Source organism: Oncorhynchus masou, chromosome 32 (assembly GCF_036934945.1).
Source record: "Oncorhynchus masou masou isolate Uvic2021 chromosome 32, UVic_Omas_1.1, whole genome shotgun sequence".
Classification (NCBI taxonomy): Eukaryota; Metazoa; Chordata; class Actinopteri; order Salmoniformes; family Salmonidae; genus Oncorhynchus; species Oncorhynchus masou.
Window position 1 is genome coordinate 18609108 of NC_088243.1, and position 12923 is coordinate 18622030.

At 43.6% G+C, this 12923-nt stretch overlaps 1 protein-coding gene across 1 annotated transcript in view; it reads right to left on the reverse strand.

Annotated features, from left to right (window-relative positions):
* The window catches only part of LOC135525661 (A-kinase anchor protein 6-like), a 277280-nt gene that overhangs the window by 239746 nt on the left and 24611 nt on the right, over window positions 1-12923 (reverse strand).

A 12923-nucleotide genomic window follows, 5' to 3' on the forward strand; every position in this document is an offset into this window, starting at 1 on the left:
TACAGAACGCTCCGTGATCAATTTGATCGTTTATTAACGTTTACTAATACCTAAACTTGGATTGCAGAAGTAGGTTGAAGTGTTTTGCCAAAGTTTATAGGCAACTTTATGAATTTTAAAAATGTATGTTGCGTTGGGAAACGTGCATTTTCCATGGATTTCACGGTGTTCATAAATGGACATTTTGGGTATATATGGACCGATTTAATCGAAAAAAAGACCCAATTGTGATGTTTATGGGACATATAGGAGTGCCAACAAAGAATCTCGTCAAAGGTAATGAATGTTTTATATTTTATTTCTGCGTTTTGGGTTGCACCGGCTACGCTAATTTCTTTGTTTACGTCCCCTTTGTGTGTATCTGGGGGCTGCATGCTATCAGATAATAGCTTGTCATGCTTTCGCCGAAAAGCATTTTAAAAATCTGACATGTTGGCTATATTCACAACGAGTGTGGCTTGAATTGAATACCCTGCATGTGAATTTTAATGAAAGTTTGAGTTTTAACGAGTACAATTAGTTGGCGCTCTGGAATTTCAGCTCATTTGGTTCCTGTACAGGAACCAACTCCTGTTAAGTCCAAAGTACTTTTATTTTTAGATATACCAATATTACATCTACATGTGATATTTTGGTCATTTAGCAGATGGCCAGACGCTAATGATATCTATTTCACAAGATGCAGTGTATAAGTACTGCTCTGATCACCATACAGAGGACAGAAACAGATACCCCCAGACAAAGACAAAACGCCTACACTCATACATACAGTATTTGACCTGAAAAGACGGAGATGTCTGACGATGTGTTCGCCAGCCCTGACACTACGAGAAGCCGTCGGGTGAATTATCCTCAGTCGGAGGAGACGTGCAATGATTTATACGCTTGTTCAGACTACAGACCTGGGGTCACCAGACAGTGGGTCAGAGAATCGGGTTCAACTCGATCTGAGTCTGGAGGAGTAAAGCGAGGTGCGAGGCGAGCGGAGGCGTGGCACCCTGGCTGTGGTGGAACAGGGTCTACTGAGTGGCCTCCTACTGACAACTCTCATCAGACTACGCTCCTACAACTACTACAAGCACATCAGCCAGAGAGAAAACCAGACGTTACAGTCTGTGTCTCTCCGTAAGACCAACTACACTGAACAGAGACAGTTACAGAGAGAGAAAGACCAGTTACAGAGAGAGGGAGACCAGTTACAGAGAGAGGAAGACCAGTTACAGAGAGAGAAAGACCAGTTACAGAGAGAGAGAGACCAGTTACAGAGAGAGAAAGACCAGTTACAGAAAGAGAAAGACCAGTTACAGAGAGAGAAAGACCAGTTACAGAGAGAGGAAGACCAGTTACAGAGAGAGGAAGACCAGTTACAAAGAGAGAAAGACCAGTTGCAGAGAGAGAGAAAGACCAGTTACAGAGAGAGAAAGACCAGTTGCAGAGAGAGAGAAAGACCAGTTACAGAGAGAGAAAGACCAGTTACAGAGAGAGAAAGACAAGTTACAGAGAGAGAGAGACCAGTTACAGAGAGAGAGACCAGTTACAGAGACAGAAAGACCAGTTACAGAGAGAGAGAGACCAGTTACAGAGAGAGAGAGAGACCAGTTACAGAGAGAGAGAGAGACCAGTTACAGAGAGAGAGACCAGTTACAGAGAGAGAGACCAGTTACAGAGAGAGAAAGACCAGTTACAGAGAGAGAAAGACCAGTTACAGAGAGAGAGACCAGTTACAGAGAGAGAGAGACCAGTTACAGAGAGAGAAACACCAGTTACAGAGAGAGAGAGACCAGTTACAGAGAGAGGAAGACCAGTTACAGAGAGAGAAAGACCAGTTACAGAGAGACCAGTTACAGAGAGAGAGACCAGTTACAGAGAGAGAGACCAGTTACAGAGAGAGAGAGACCAGTTACAGAGAGAGAGAGACCAGTTACAGAGAGAGAGACCAGTTACAGAGAGAGACCAGTTACAGAGAGAGAGAGAGACCAGTTACAGAGAGAGACCAGTTACAGAGAGAGAAAGACCAGTTACAGAGAGAGAAAGACCAGTTACAGAGAGAGAGAGACCAGTTACAGAGAGAGAAAGACAAGTTAGAGAGAAAGACTAGGTACAGAGAGAGGAAGACCAGTTCCAGCGAGAGAGACCAGTTACAGAGAGAGAGAGACCAGTTACAGAGAGAGAAAGACCAGTTACAGAGAGAGAAAGACCAGTTACAGAGAGAGAAAGACCAGTTACAGAGAGACTAGTTGCAGAGAGAAAAAGACCAGTTACAGAGAGAGAAAGACCAGTTACAGAGAGAGAAAGACCAGTTACAGAGAGAGAAAGACCAGTTACAGAGAGACTAGTTGCAGAGAGAAAACGACCAGTTACAGAGAGAAAAAGACCAGTTACAGAGAGTGAAAGACCAGTTACAGAGAGAGAGAAGCACCAGTTACAGAGAGAAAGACCGGTTACGAAGAGAACAAGACCAGTTACAGAGACAAAAAGACCAGTTACAGAGACAAAAAGACCAGTTACAGAGAGAGAAAGACCACTTACAAAGAGAGAGAGACCAGTTACAGAGAGAGAGAGACCGGTTACGAAGAGAACAAGACCAGTTACAGAGACAAAAAGACCAGTTACAGAGACAAAAAGACCAGTTACAGAGAGAAAAAGACCGGTTACAGAGAGAGAGAGAGACCGGTTACAGAGAGAGAAATACCAGTTACAGAGAGAGAAAGACCACTTACAGAGAGAGAAAGACCAGTTACAGAGAGCGAAAAACCAGTTACAGAGAGAGAAAGACCAGTTACAGAGAGAGGAAGACCAGTTACAGAGAGAGAGACCAGTTATACAGAGAGAGAGACCAGTTACAGAGAGAGAAAGATCTGTTACAGAGAGAGAAAGACCTGTTACAGAGAGACTAGTTGCAGAGAGAAAAAGACCAGTTACAGAGAGAAAAAGACCAGTTACTGAGAGCGAAACACCAGTTACAGAGAGAGAAAGACCACTTACAGAGAGAGAAAGACCAGTTACAGAGAGCGAAAGACCAGTTACAGAGAGAGAAAGACCAGTTACACAGAGAGAAATACCAGCACCACAGAGAGAAAGACCAGTTAAAAAGAGAGTGAGAGACCAGTTACAGAGAGAGAGAGACCAGTTACAGAGAGGGAGAGACCAGTTACAGAGAGCGAAAGACCAGTTACAGAGAGAGAAAGACCAGTTACAGAGAGAGAAAGACCAGTTACACAGAGAGAAATACCAGTTACACAGAGAGAGAGAGAGACCAGTTACAGAGAGAGAAAGACCAGTTACAGAGAGAGATAGACCAGTTACAGAGAGAGAAAGACCAGTTAAAGAGAGAAATACCAGTTACAGAGAGAGAGAGAGACCAGTTACAGACAGAGAGAGATCAGTTACAGAGAGAGAAAGACCAGTTACAGAGAGAGAAAGAACAGTTACAGAGAGAGAGAGAACAGTTACAGAGAGAGAAAGACCAGTTACAGAGAGAGAAAGACCAGTTGCAGAGAGAGAAAGACCAGTTACAGAGAGAGAAAGACCAGTTACAGAGAGAGAGACCAGTTACAGAGAGAAAGACCAGTTACAGAGAGAGAGACCAGTTACATAGAGAGAAAAACAGTTACAGAGAGAGAGAAAGACCAGTTACAGAGAGAGAGAGACCAGTTACAGAGAGAGAAAGACCTGTTATAGAGAGACTAGTTGCAGAGATAAAAAGACCAGTTACAGAGAGAAAAAGACCAGTTACAGAGAGAGAGAAAGACCAGTTACAGAGAGAGAGAAAGACCAGTTACAGAGAGAAAGACCGGTTACAGAGAGAGAGACCAGTTATACAGAGAGAGAGACCAGTTACAGAGAGAGAAAGATCTGTTACAGAGAGAGAAAGACCTGTTACAGAGAGACTAGTTGCAGAGAGAAAAAGACCAGTTACAGAGAGAAAAAGACCAGTTACTGAGAGCGAAACACCAGTTACAGAGAGAGAAAGACCACTTACAGAGAGAGAAAGACCAGTTACAGAGAGCGATAGACCAGTTACAGAGAGAGAAAGACCAGTTACACAGAGAGAAATACCAGCACCACAGAGAGAAAGACCAGTTAAAAAGAGAGTGAGAGACCAGTTACAGAGAGAGAGAGACCAGTTACAGAGAGGAGAGACCAGTTACAGAGAGCGAAAGACCAGTTACAGAGAGAAAAGACCAGTTACAGAGAGAAAAGACCAGTTACACAGAGAGAAATACCAGTTACACAGAGAGAGAGAGAGACCAGTTACAGAGAGAGAAAGACCAGTTACAGAGAGAGATAGACCAGTTACAGAGAGAGAAAGACCAGTTAAAGAGAGAAATACCAGTTACAGAGAGAGAGAGAGAGACCAGTTACAGACAGAGAGAGATCAGTTACAGAGAGAGAAAGACCAGTTACAGAGAGAGAAAGAACAGTTACAGAGAGAGAGAGACCAGTTACAGAGAGAGAAAGACCAGTTACAGAGAGAGAAAAAACAGTTACAGAGAGAGAGAAAGACCAGTTACAGAGAGAGAAAGACCTGTTATAGAGAGACTAGTTGCAGAGATAAAAAGACCAGTTACAGAGAGAAAAAGACCAGTTACAGAGAGAAAGACCGGTTACAGAGAGAACAAGACCAGTTACAGAGAGAAAAAGACCAGTTACAGAGAGAAAGACCAGTTACAGAGAGAAAGACCGGTTACAGAGAGAAAAAGACCGGTTACAGAGAGAGAGAGTGACCGGTTACAGAGAGAGAAATACCAGTCACAGAGAGAGAAAGACCACTTACAGAGAGAGAGAGAGAGACCAGTTACAGAGAGAGAGAGAGACCAGTTATAGAGAGAGAAAGACCACTTACAGAGAGAGAGAGCGAGACCAGTTACAGAGAGAGAGAGAGAGAGACCAGTTACAGAGAGATAGAGACCAGCTACCAGTTACAGAGAGAGAAAGACCAGTTACAGAGAGCGAAAGACCAGTTACAGAGAGAGAAATACCAGTTACAGAGAGAGAGAGACCAGTTACACAGAGAGAGAGACCAGTTACAGAGAGAGAGAGACCAGTTACAGAGAGAGAAATTACCAGTTACAGAGAGAGAGAGACCAGTTACAGAGAGTGAAAGACCAGTTACAGAGAGCGAAAGACCAGTTACAGAGAGAGGGACCAGTTACAGAGAGAGAAAGACCAGCTACAGAGAGAGAAAGACCAGTTACAGAGAGAGAAATACCAGTTACAGAGAGAGAAAGACCACTTACAGAGAGAGAGAAAGAGACCAGTTACAGAGAGAAAGAGAGACCAGTTACAGAGAGAGAGAGACCAGTTACCAGTTACAGAGAGAGAAAGACCAGTTACAGAGAGCGAAAGACCAGTTACAGAGAGAGAAAGACCAGTTACAGAGAGAGAGACCAGTTACAGAGAGAGAGACCAGTTACAGAGAGAGAATACCAGTTACAGAGAGAGAAAGACCAGTTACAGAGATAGAAATACCAGTTACTGAGAGAGAAAGACCAGTTACAGAGAGAAAGACTAATTACAGAGAGAGGAAGACCAGTTACAGAGAGAGAGACCAGTTACAGAGAGAGACCAGTTACAGAGAGAGAGACCAGTTACAGAGAGAGAGAGTTAGAGACCAGTTACAGAGAGAGAAAGACCAGTTACAGAGAGAGAAAGACCAGTTACAGAGAGAGAAAGACCAGTTACAGAGAGAGAAAGACCAGTTACAGAGAGAGAAAGACCTGTTACAGAGAGACTAGTTGCAGAGACAAAAAGACCAGTGACAGAGAGCGAAAGACCAGTTACAGAGAGAGAAAGACCAGTTACAGAGAGCGAAAGACCAGTTACAGAGAGAGGGACCAGTTACAGAGAGAGAAAGACCAGTTACAGAGAAAGAAAGACCAGTTGCAGAGAGAGAAAGACCAGTTACAGAGAGAAAGACTAGTTACAGAGTGAGGAAGACCAGTTACAGAGAGAGAGACCAGTTACAGAGAGAGAGACCAGTTACAGAGAGAGAGAGACCAGTTACACAGAGAGAGAGACCAGTTACAGAGAGAGAGACCAGTTACAGAGAGAGAGACCAGTTACAGAGAGAGACCAGTTACCAGTTACAGAGAGAGAAAGACCAGTTACAGAGAGAGAAAGAGCAGTTACAGAGAGAGAAAGACCAGTTACAGAGAGAGAAAGACCAGTTACAGAGAGAGAAAGACCAGTTACAGAGAGAGAAAGACCAGTTACAGAGAGAGAAAGACCAGTTACAGAGGGAGAAAGACCAGTTACAGAGAGATAGACTAGTTACAGAGAGAGGAAGACCAGTTACAGAGAGAGAGAGAGACCAGTTACAGAGAGAGAAAGACCAGTTACAGAGAGAGAAAGACCAGTTGCAGAGAGAGAAAGACCAGTTACAGAGAGAGAGAGACCAGTTACAGAGAGAGAGAGACCAGTTACAGAGACAGAAAGACCAGTTACAGAGAGAGAGACCAGTTACAGAGAGAGAGAGACCAGTTACAGAGAGAGAGAGACCAGTTACAGAGAGAGAGACCAGTTACAGAGAGAGAGACCAGTTACAGAGAGAGAAAGACCAGTTACAGAGAGAGAAAGACCAGTTACAGAGAGAGAGACCAGTTACAGAGAGAGAGAGACCAGTTACAGAGAGAGAAACACCAGTTACAGAGAGAGAGACCAGTTACAGAGAGAGAAGACCAGTTACAGAGAGAGAAAGACCAGTTACAGAGAGACCAGTTACAGAGAGAGAGACCAGTTACAGAGAGAGAGACCAGTTACAGAGAGAGAGAGACCAGTTACAGAGAGAGAGAGACCAGTTACAGAGAGAGAGACCAGTTACAGAGAGAGACCAGTTACAGAGAGAGAGAGAGACCAGTTACAGAGAGAGACCAGTTACAGAGAGAGAAAGACCAGTTACAGAGAGAGAAAGACCAGTTACAGAGAGAGAGAGACCAGTTACAGAGAGAGAAAGACAAGTTAGAGAGAAAGACTAGGTACAGAGAGAGGAAGACCAGTTCCAGCGAGAGAGACCAGTTACAGAGAGAGAGAGAGACCAGTTACAGAGAGAGAAAGACCAGTTACAGAGAGAGAAAGACCAGTTACAGAGAGAGAAAGACCAGTTACAGAGAGACTAGTTGCAGAGAGAAAAAGACCAGTTACAGAGAGAGAAAGACCAGTTACAGAGAGAGAAAGACCAGTTACAGAGAGAGAAAGACCAGTTACAGAGAGACTAGTTGCAGAGAGAAAACGACCAGTTACAGAGAGAAAAAGACCAGTTACAGAGAGTGAAAGACCAGTTACAGAGAGAGAGAAGCACCAGTTACAGAGAGAAAGACCGGTTACGAAGAGAACAAGACCAGTTACAGAGACAAAAAGACCAGTTACAGAGACAAAAATACCAGTTACAGAGAGAGAAAGACCACTTACAAAGAGAGAGAGACCAGTTACAGAGAGAGAGAGACCGGTTACGAAGAGAACAAGACCAGTTACAGAGACAAAAAGACCAGTTACAGAGACAAAAAGACCAGTTACAGAGAGAAAAAGACCGGTTACAGAGACAGAGAGAGACCGGTTACAGAGAGAGAAATACCAGTTACAGAGAGAGAAAGACCACTTACAGAGAGAGAAAGACCAGTTACAGAGAGCGAAAAACCAGTTACAGAGAGAGAAAGACCAGTTACAGAGAGAGGAAGACCAGTTACAGAGAGAGAGACCAGTTATACAGAGAGAGAGACCAGTTACAGAGAGAGAAAGATCTGTTACAGAGAGAGAAAGACCTGTTACAGAGAGACTAGTTGCAGAGAGAAAAGACCAGTTACAGAGAGAAAAAGACCAGTTACTGAGAGAGAAACACCAGTTACAGAGAGAGAAAGACCACTTACAGAGAGAGAAAGACCAGTTACAGAGAGCGAAAGACCAGTTACAGAGAGAGAAAGACCAGTTACACAGAGAGAAATACCAGCACCACAGAGAGAAAGACCAGTTAAAAAGAGAGTGAGAGACCAGTTACAGAGAGAGAGACCAGTTACAGAGAGGGAGAGACCAGTTACAGAGAGCGAAAGACCAGTTACAGAGAGAGAAAGACCAGTTACAGAGAGAAAAGACCAGTTACACAGAGAGAAATACCAGTTACACAGAGAGAGAGAGAGACCAGTTACAGAGAGAGAAAGACCAGTTACAGAGAGAGATAGACCAGTTACAGAGAGAAAAGACCAGTTAAAGAGAGAAATACCAGTTACAGAGAGAGAGAGACCAGTTACAGACAGAGAGAGATCAGTTACAGAGAGAGAAAGACCAGTTACAGAGAGAGAAAGAACAGTTACAGAGAGAGAGAGAACAGTTACAGAGAGAGAAAGACCAGTTACAGAGAGAGAAAGACCAGTTGCAGAGAGAGAAAGACCAGTTACAGAGAGAGAAAGACCAGTTACAGAGAGAGAGACCAGTTACAGAGAGAAAGACCAGTTACAGAGAGAGAGACCAGTTACATAGAGAGAAAAAACAGTTACAGAGAGAGAGAAAGACCAGTTACAGAGAGAGAGAGACCAGTTACAGAGAGAGAAAGACCTGTTATAGAGAGACTAGTTGCAGAGATAAAAAGACCAGTTACAGAGAGAAAAAGACCAGTTACAGAGAGAGAGAAAGACCAGTTACAGAGAGAGAGAAAGACCAGTTACAGAGAGAAAGACCGGTTACAGAGAGAACAAGACCAGTTACAGAGAGAAAAAGACCAGTTACAGAGAGAAAGACCAGTTACAGAGAGAAAGACCGGTTACAGAGAGAAAAAGACCGGTTACAGAGAGAGAGAGTGACCGGTTACAGAGAGAGAAATACCAGTCACAGAGAGAGAAAGACCACTTACAGAGAGAGAGAGAGAGACCAGTTACAGAGAGAGAGAGAGAGACCAGTTATAGAGAGAGAAAGACCACTTACAGAGAGAGAGAGCGAGACCAGTTACAGAGAGAGAGAGAGAGAGAGAGACCAGTTACAGAGAGATAGAGACCAGCTACCAGTTACAGAGAGAGAAAGACCAGTTACAGAGAGCGAAAGACCAGTTACAGAGAGAGAAATACCAGTTACAGAGAGAGAGAGACCAGTTACACAGAGAGAGAGACCAGTTACAGAGAGAGAGAGACCAGTTACAGAGAGAGAAATTACCAGTTACAGAGAGAGAGAGACCAGTTACAGAGAGTGAAAGACCAGTTACAGAGAGCGAAAGACCAGTTACAGAGAGAGGGACCAGTTACAGAGAGAGAAAGACCAGCTACAGAGAGAGAAAGACCAGTTACAGAGAGAGAAATACCAGTTACAGAGAGAGAAAGACCACTTACAGAGAGAGAGAAAGAGACCAGTTACAGAGAGAAAGAGAGACCAGTTACAGAGAGAGAGAGACCAGTTACCAGTTACAGAGAGAGAAAGACCAGTTACAGAGAGCGAAAGACCAGTTACAGAGAGAGAAAGACCAGTTACAGAGAGAGAGACCAGTTACAGAGAGAGAGACCAGTTACAGAGAGAGAATACCAGTTACAGAGAGAGAAAGACCAGTTACAGAGATAGAAATACCAGTTACTGAGAGAGAAAGACCAGTTACAGAGAGAAAGACTAATTACAGAGAGAGAAGACCAGTTACAGAGAGAGAGACCAGTTACAGAGAGAGACCAGTTACAGAGAGAGAGACCAGTTACAGAGAGAGAGTTAGAGACCAGTTACAGAGAGAGAAAGACCAGTTACAGAGAGAGAAAGACCAGTTACAGAGAGAGAAAGACCAGTTACAGAGAGAGAAAGACCAGTTACAGAGAGAGAAAGACCTGTTACAGAGAGACTAGTTGCAGAGACAAAAAGACCAGTGACAGAGAGCGAAAGACCAGTTACAGAGAGAGAAAGACCAGTTACAGAGAGCGAAAGACCAGTTACAGAGAGAGGGACCAGTTACAGAGAGAGAAAGACCAGTTACAGAGAAAGAAAGACCAGTTACAGAGAGAGAAAGACCAGTTACAGAGAGAGAAAGACCAGTTACAGAGAGAGAAAGACCTGTTACAGAGAGACTAGTTGCAGAGACAAAAAGACCAGTGACAGAGAGCGAAAGACCAGTTACAGAGAGAGAAAGACCAGTTACAGAGAGCGAAAGACCAGTTACAGAGAGAGAAAGACCAGTTACAGAGAGAGAAAGAGCAGTTACAGAGAGAGAAAGACCAGTTACAGAGAGAGAAAGACCAGTTACAGAGAGAGAAAGACCAGTTACAGAGAGAGAAAGACCAGTTACAGAGAGAGAGACCAGTTACAGAGAGAAAGACCAGTTACAGAGAGAGAGACCAGTTACATAGAGAGAAAAAACAGTTACAGAGAGAGAGAAAGACCAGTTACAGAGAGAGAGAGACCAGTTACAGAGAGAGAAAGACCTGTTATAGAGAGACTAGTTGCAGAGATAAAAAGACCAGTTACAGAGAGAAAAAGACCAGTTACAGAGAGAGAGAAAGACCAGTTACAGAGAGAGAGAAAGACCAGTTACAGAGAGAAAGACCGGTTACAGAGAGAACAAGACCAGTTACAGAGAGAAAAAGACCAGTTACAGAGAGAAAGACCAGTTACAGAGAGAAAGACCGGTTACAGAGAGAAAAAGACCGGTTACAGAGAGAGAGAGTGACCGGTTACAGAGAGAGAAATACCAGTCACAGAGAGAGAAAGACCACTTACAGAGAGAGAGAGAGAGACCAGTTACAGAGAGAGAGAGAGAGACCAGTTATAGAGAGAGAAAGACCACTTACAGAGAGAGAGAGCGAGACCAGTTACAGAGAGAGAGAGAGAGAGAGACCAGTTACAGAGAGATAGAGACCAGCTACCAGGAACAGAGAGAGAAAGACCAGTTACAGAGAGCGAAAGACCAGTTACAGAGAGAGAAATACCAGTTACAGAGAGAGAGAGACCAGTTACACAGAGAGAGAGACCAGTTACAGAGAGAGAGAGACCAGTTACAGAGAGAGAAATTACCAGTTACAGAGAGAGAGAGACCAGTTACAGAGAGTGAAAGACCAGTTACAGAGAGCGAAAGACCAGTTACAGAGAGAGGGACCAGTTACAGAGAGAGAAAGACCAGCTACAGAGAGAGAAAGACCAGTTACAGAGAGAGAAATACCAGTTACAGAGAGAGAAAGACCACTTACAGAGAGAGAGAAAGAGACCAGTTACAGAGAGAAAGAGAGACCAGTTACAGAGAGAGAGAGACCAGTTACCAGTTACAGAGAGAGAAAGACCAGTTACAGAGAGCGAAAGACCAGTTACAGAGAGAGAAAGACCAGTTACAGAGAGAGAGACCAGTTACAGAGAGAGAGACCAGTTACAGAGAGAGAATACCAGTTACAGAGAGAGAAAGACCAGTTACAGAGATAGAAATACCAGTTACTGAGAGAGAAAGACCAGTTACAGAGAGAAAGACTAATTACAGAGAGAGGAAGACCAGTTACAGAGAGAGAGACCAGTTACAGAGAGAGACCAGTTACAGAGAGAGAGACCAGTTACAGAGAGAGAGAGTTAGAGACCAGTTACAGAGAGAGAAAGACCAGTTACAGAGAGAGAAAGACCAGTTACAGAGAGAGAAAGACCAGTTACAGAGAGAGAAAGACCAGTTACAGAGAGAGAAAGACCTGTTACAGAGAGACTAGTTGCAGAGACAAAAAGACCAGTGACAGAGAGCGAAAGACCAGTTACAGAGAGAGAAAGACCAGTTACAGAGAGCGAAAGACCAGTTACAGAGAGAGGGACCAGTTACAGAGAGAGAAAGACCAGTTACAGAGAAAGAAAGACCAGTTACAGAGAGAGAAAGACCAGTTACAGAGAGAGAAAGACCAGTTACAGAGAGAGAAAGACCTGTTACAGAGAGACTAGTTGCAGAGACAAAAAGACCAGTGACAGAGAGCGAAAGACCAGTTACAGAGAGAGAAAGACCAGTTACAGAGAGCGAAAGACCAGTTACAGAGAGAGAAAGACCAGTTACAGAGAGAGAAAGAGCAGTTACAGAGAGAGAAAGACCAGTTACAGAGAGAGAAAGACCAGTTACAGAGAGAGAAAGACCAGTTACAGAGAGAGAGACCAGTTACAGAGAGAGACCAGTTACAGAGAGAGAGACCAGTTACAGAGAGAGAGAGTTAGAGACCAGTTACAGAGAGAGAAAGACCAGTTACAGAGAGATAGACTAGTTACAGAGAGAGGAAGACCAGTTACAGAGAGAGAGAGAGACCAGTTACAGAGAGAGAAAGACCAGTTACAGAGAGAGAAAGACCAGTTGCAGAGAGAGAAAGACCAGTTACAGAGAGCGAAAGACCAGTTACAGAGAGCGAAAGACTAGTTGCTGTTAAGGGAATTTTTATCAATGATGACTAATTATGTATACATTTCAATCAGGACTGACTAGTCCAAATGTTATTATGTACTGTACATACATGAATTTTCTCTCTTGCTCCCATTCCCAATTGTATATAATATAGTCAGGAGTTTAGAACAGGGCCTTGGTACAAATGAATGAACTATCTGGCAGGGACGGACTATCTCTCGACTGTCTAGAATGCTATCTACACGGACTGACCTTGGCTTCAGGCGAGGAGTGAAGGCTCGAGAACTATAGGGCCTCTCTACCGGTGTCATGAAGAGATAGACCATTTAGAAAACGCTGACGTCATTTTCAGTTTATAACCTGTGGAAAAATGTGTATATACCAGTACTCTCTTGAATTAAACGCTGTTACCTGACTTTTAAGACCGGGGCTCTGTCCATTCTTATAAAAATATTGGGTCTTACAATCCCTTCGAATGCATTGACAGAGTATTTAATTCTGATTGAGAAACAATACAGAGGAATTTAGAATTCCTCTAACAGTTACAGAGAGAGAAAGACCAGTTACAGAGGGAGAAAGACCAGTTACAGAGGGATAAAGACCAGTTACAGTGAGA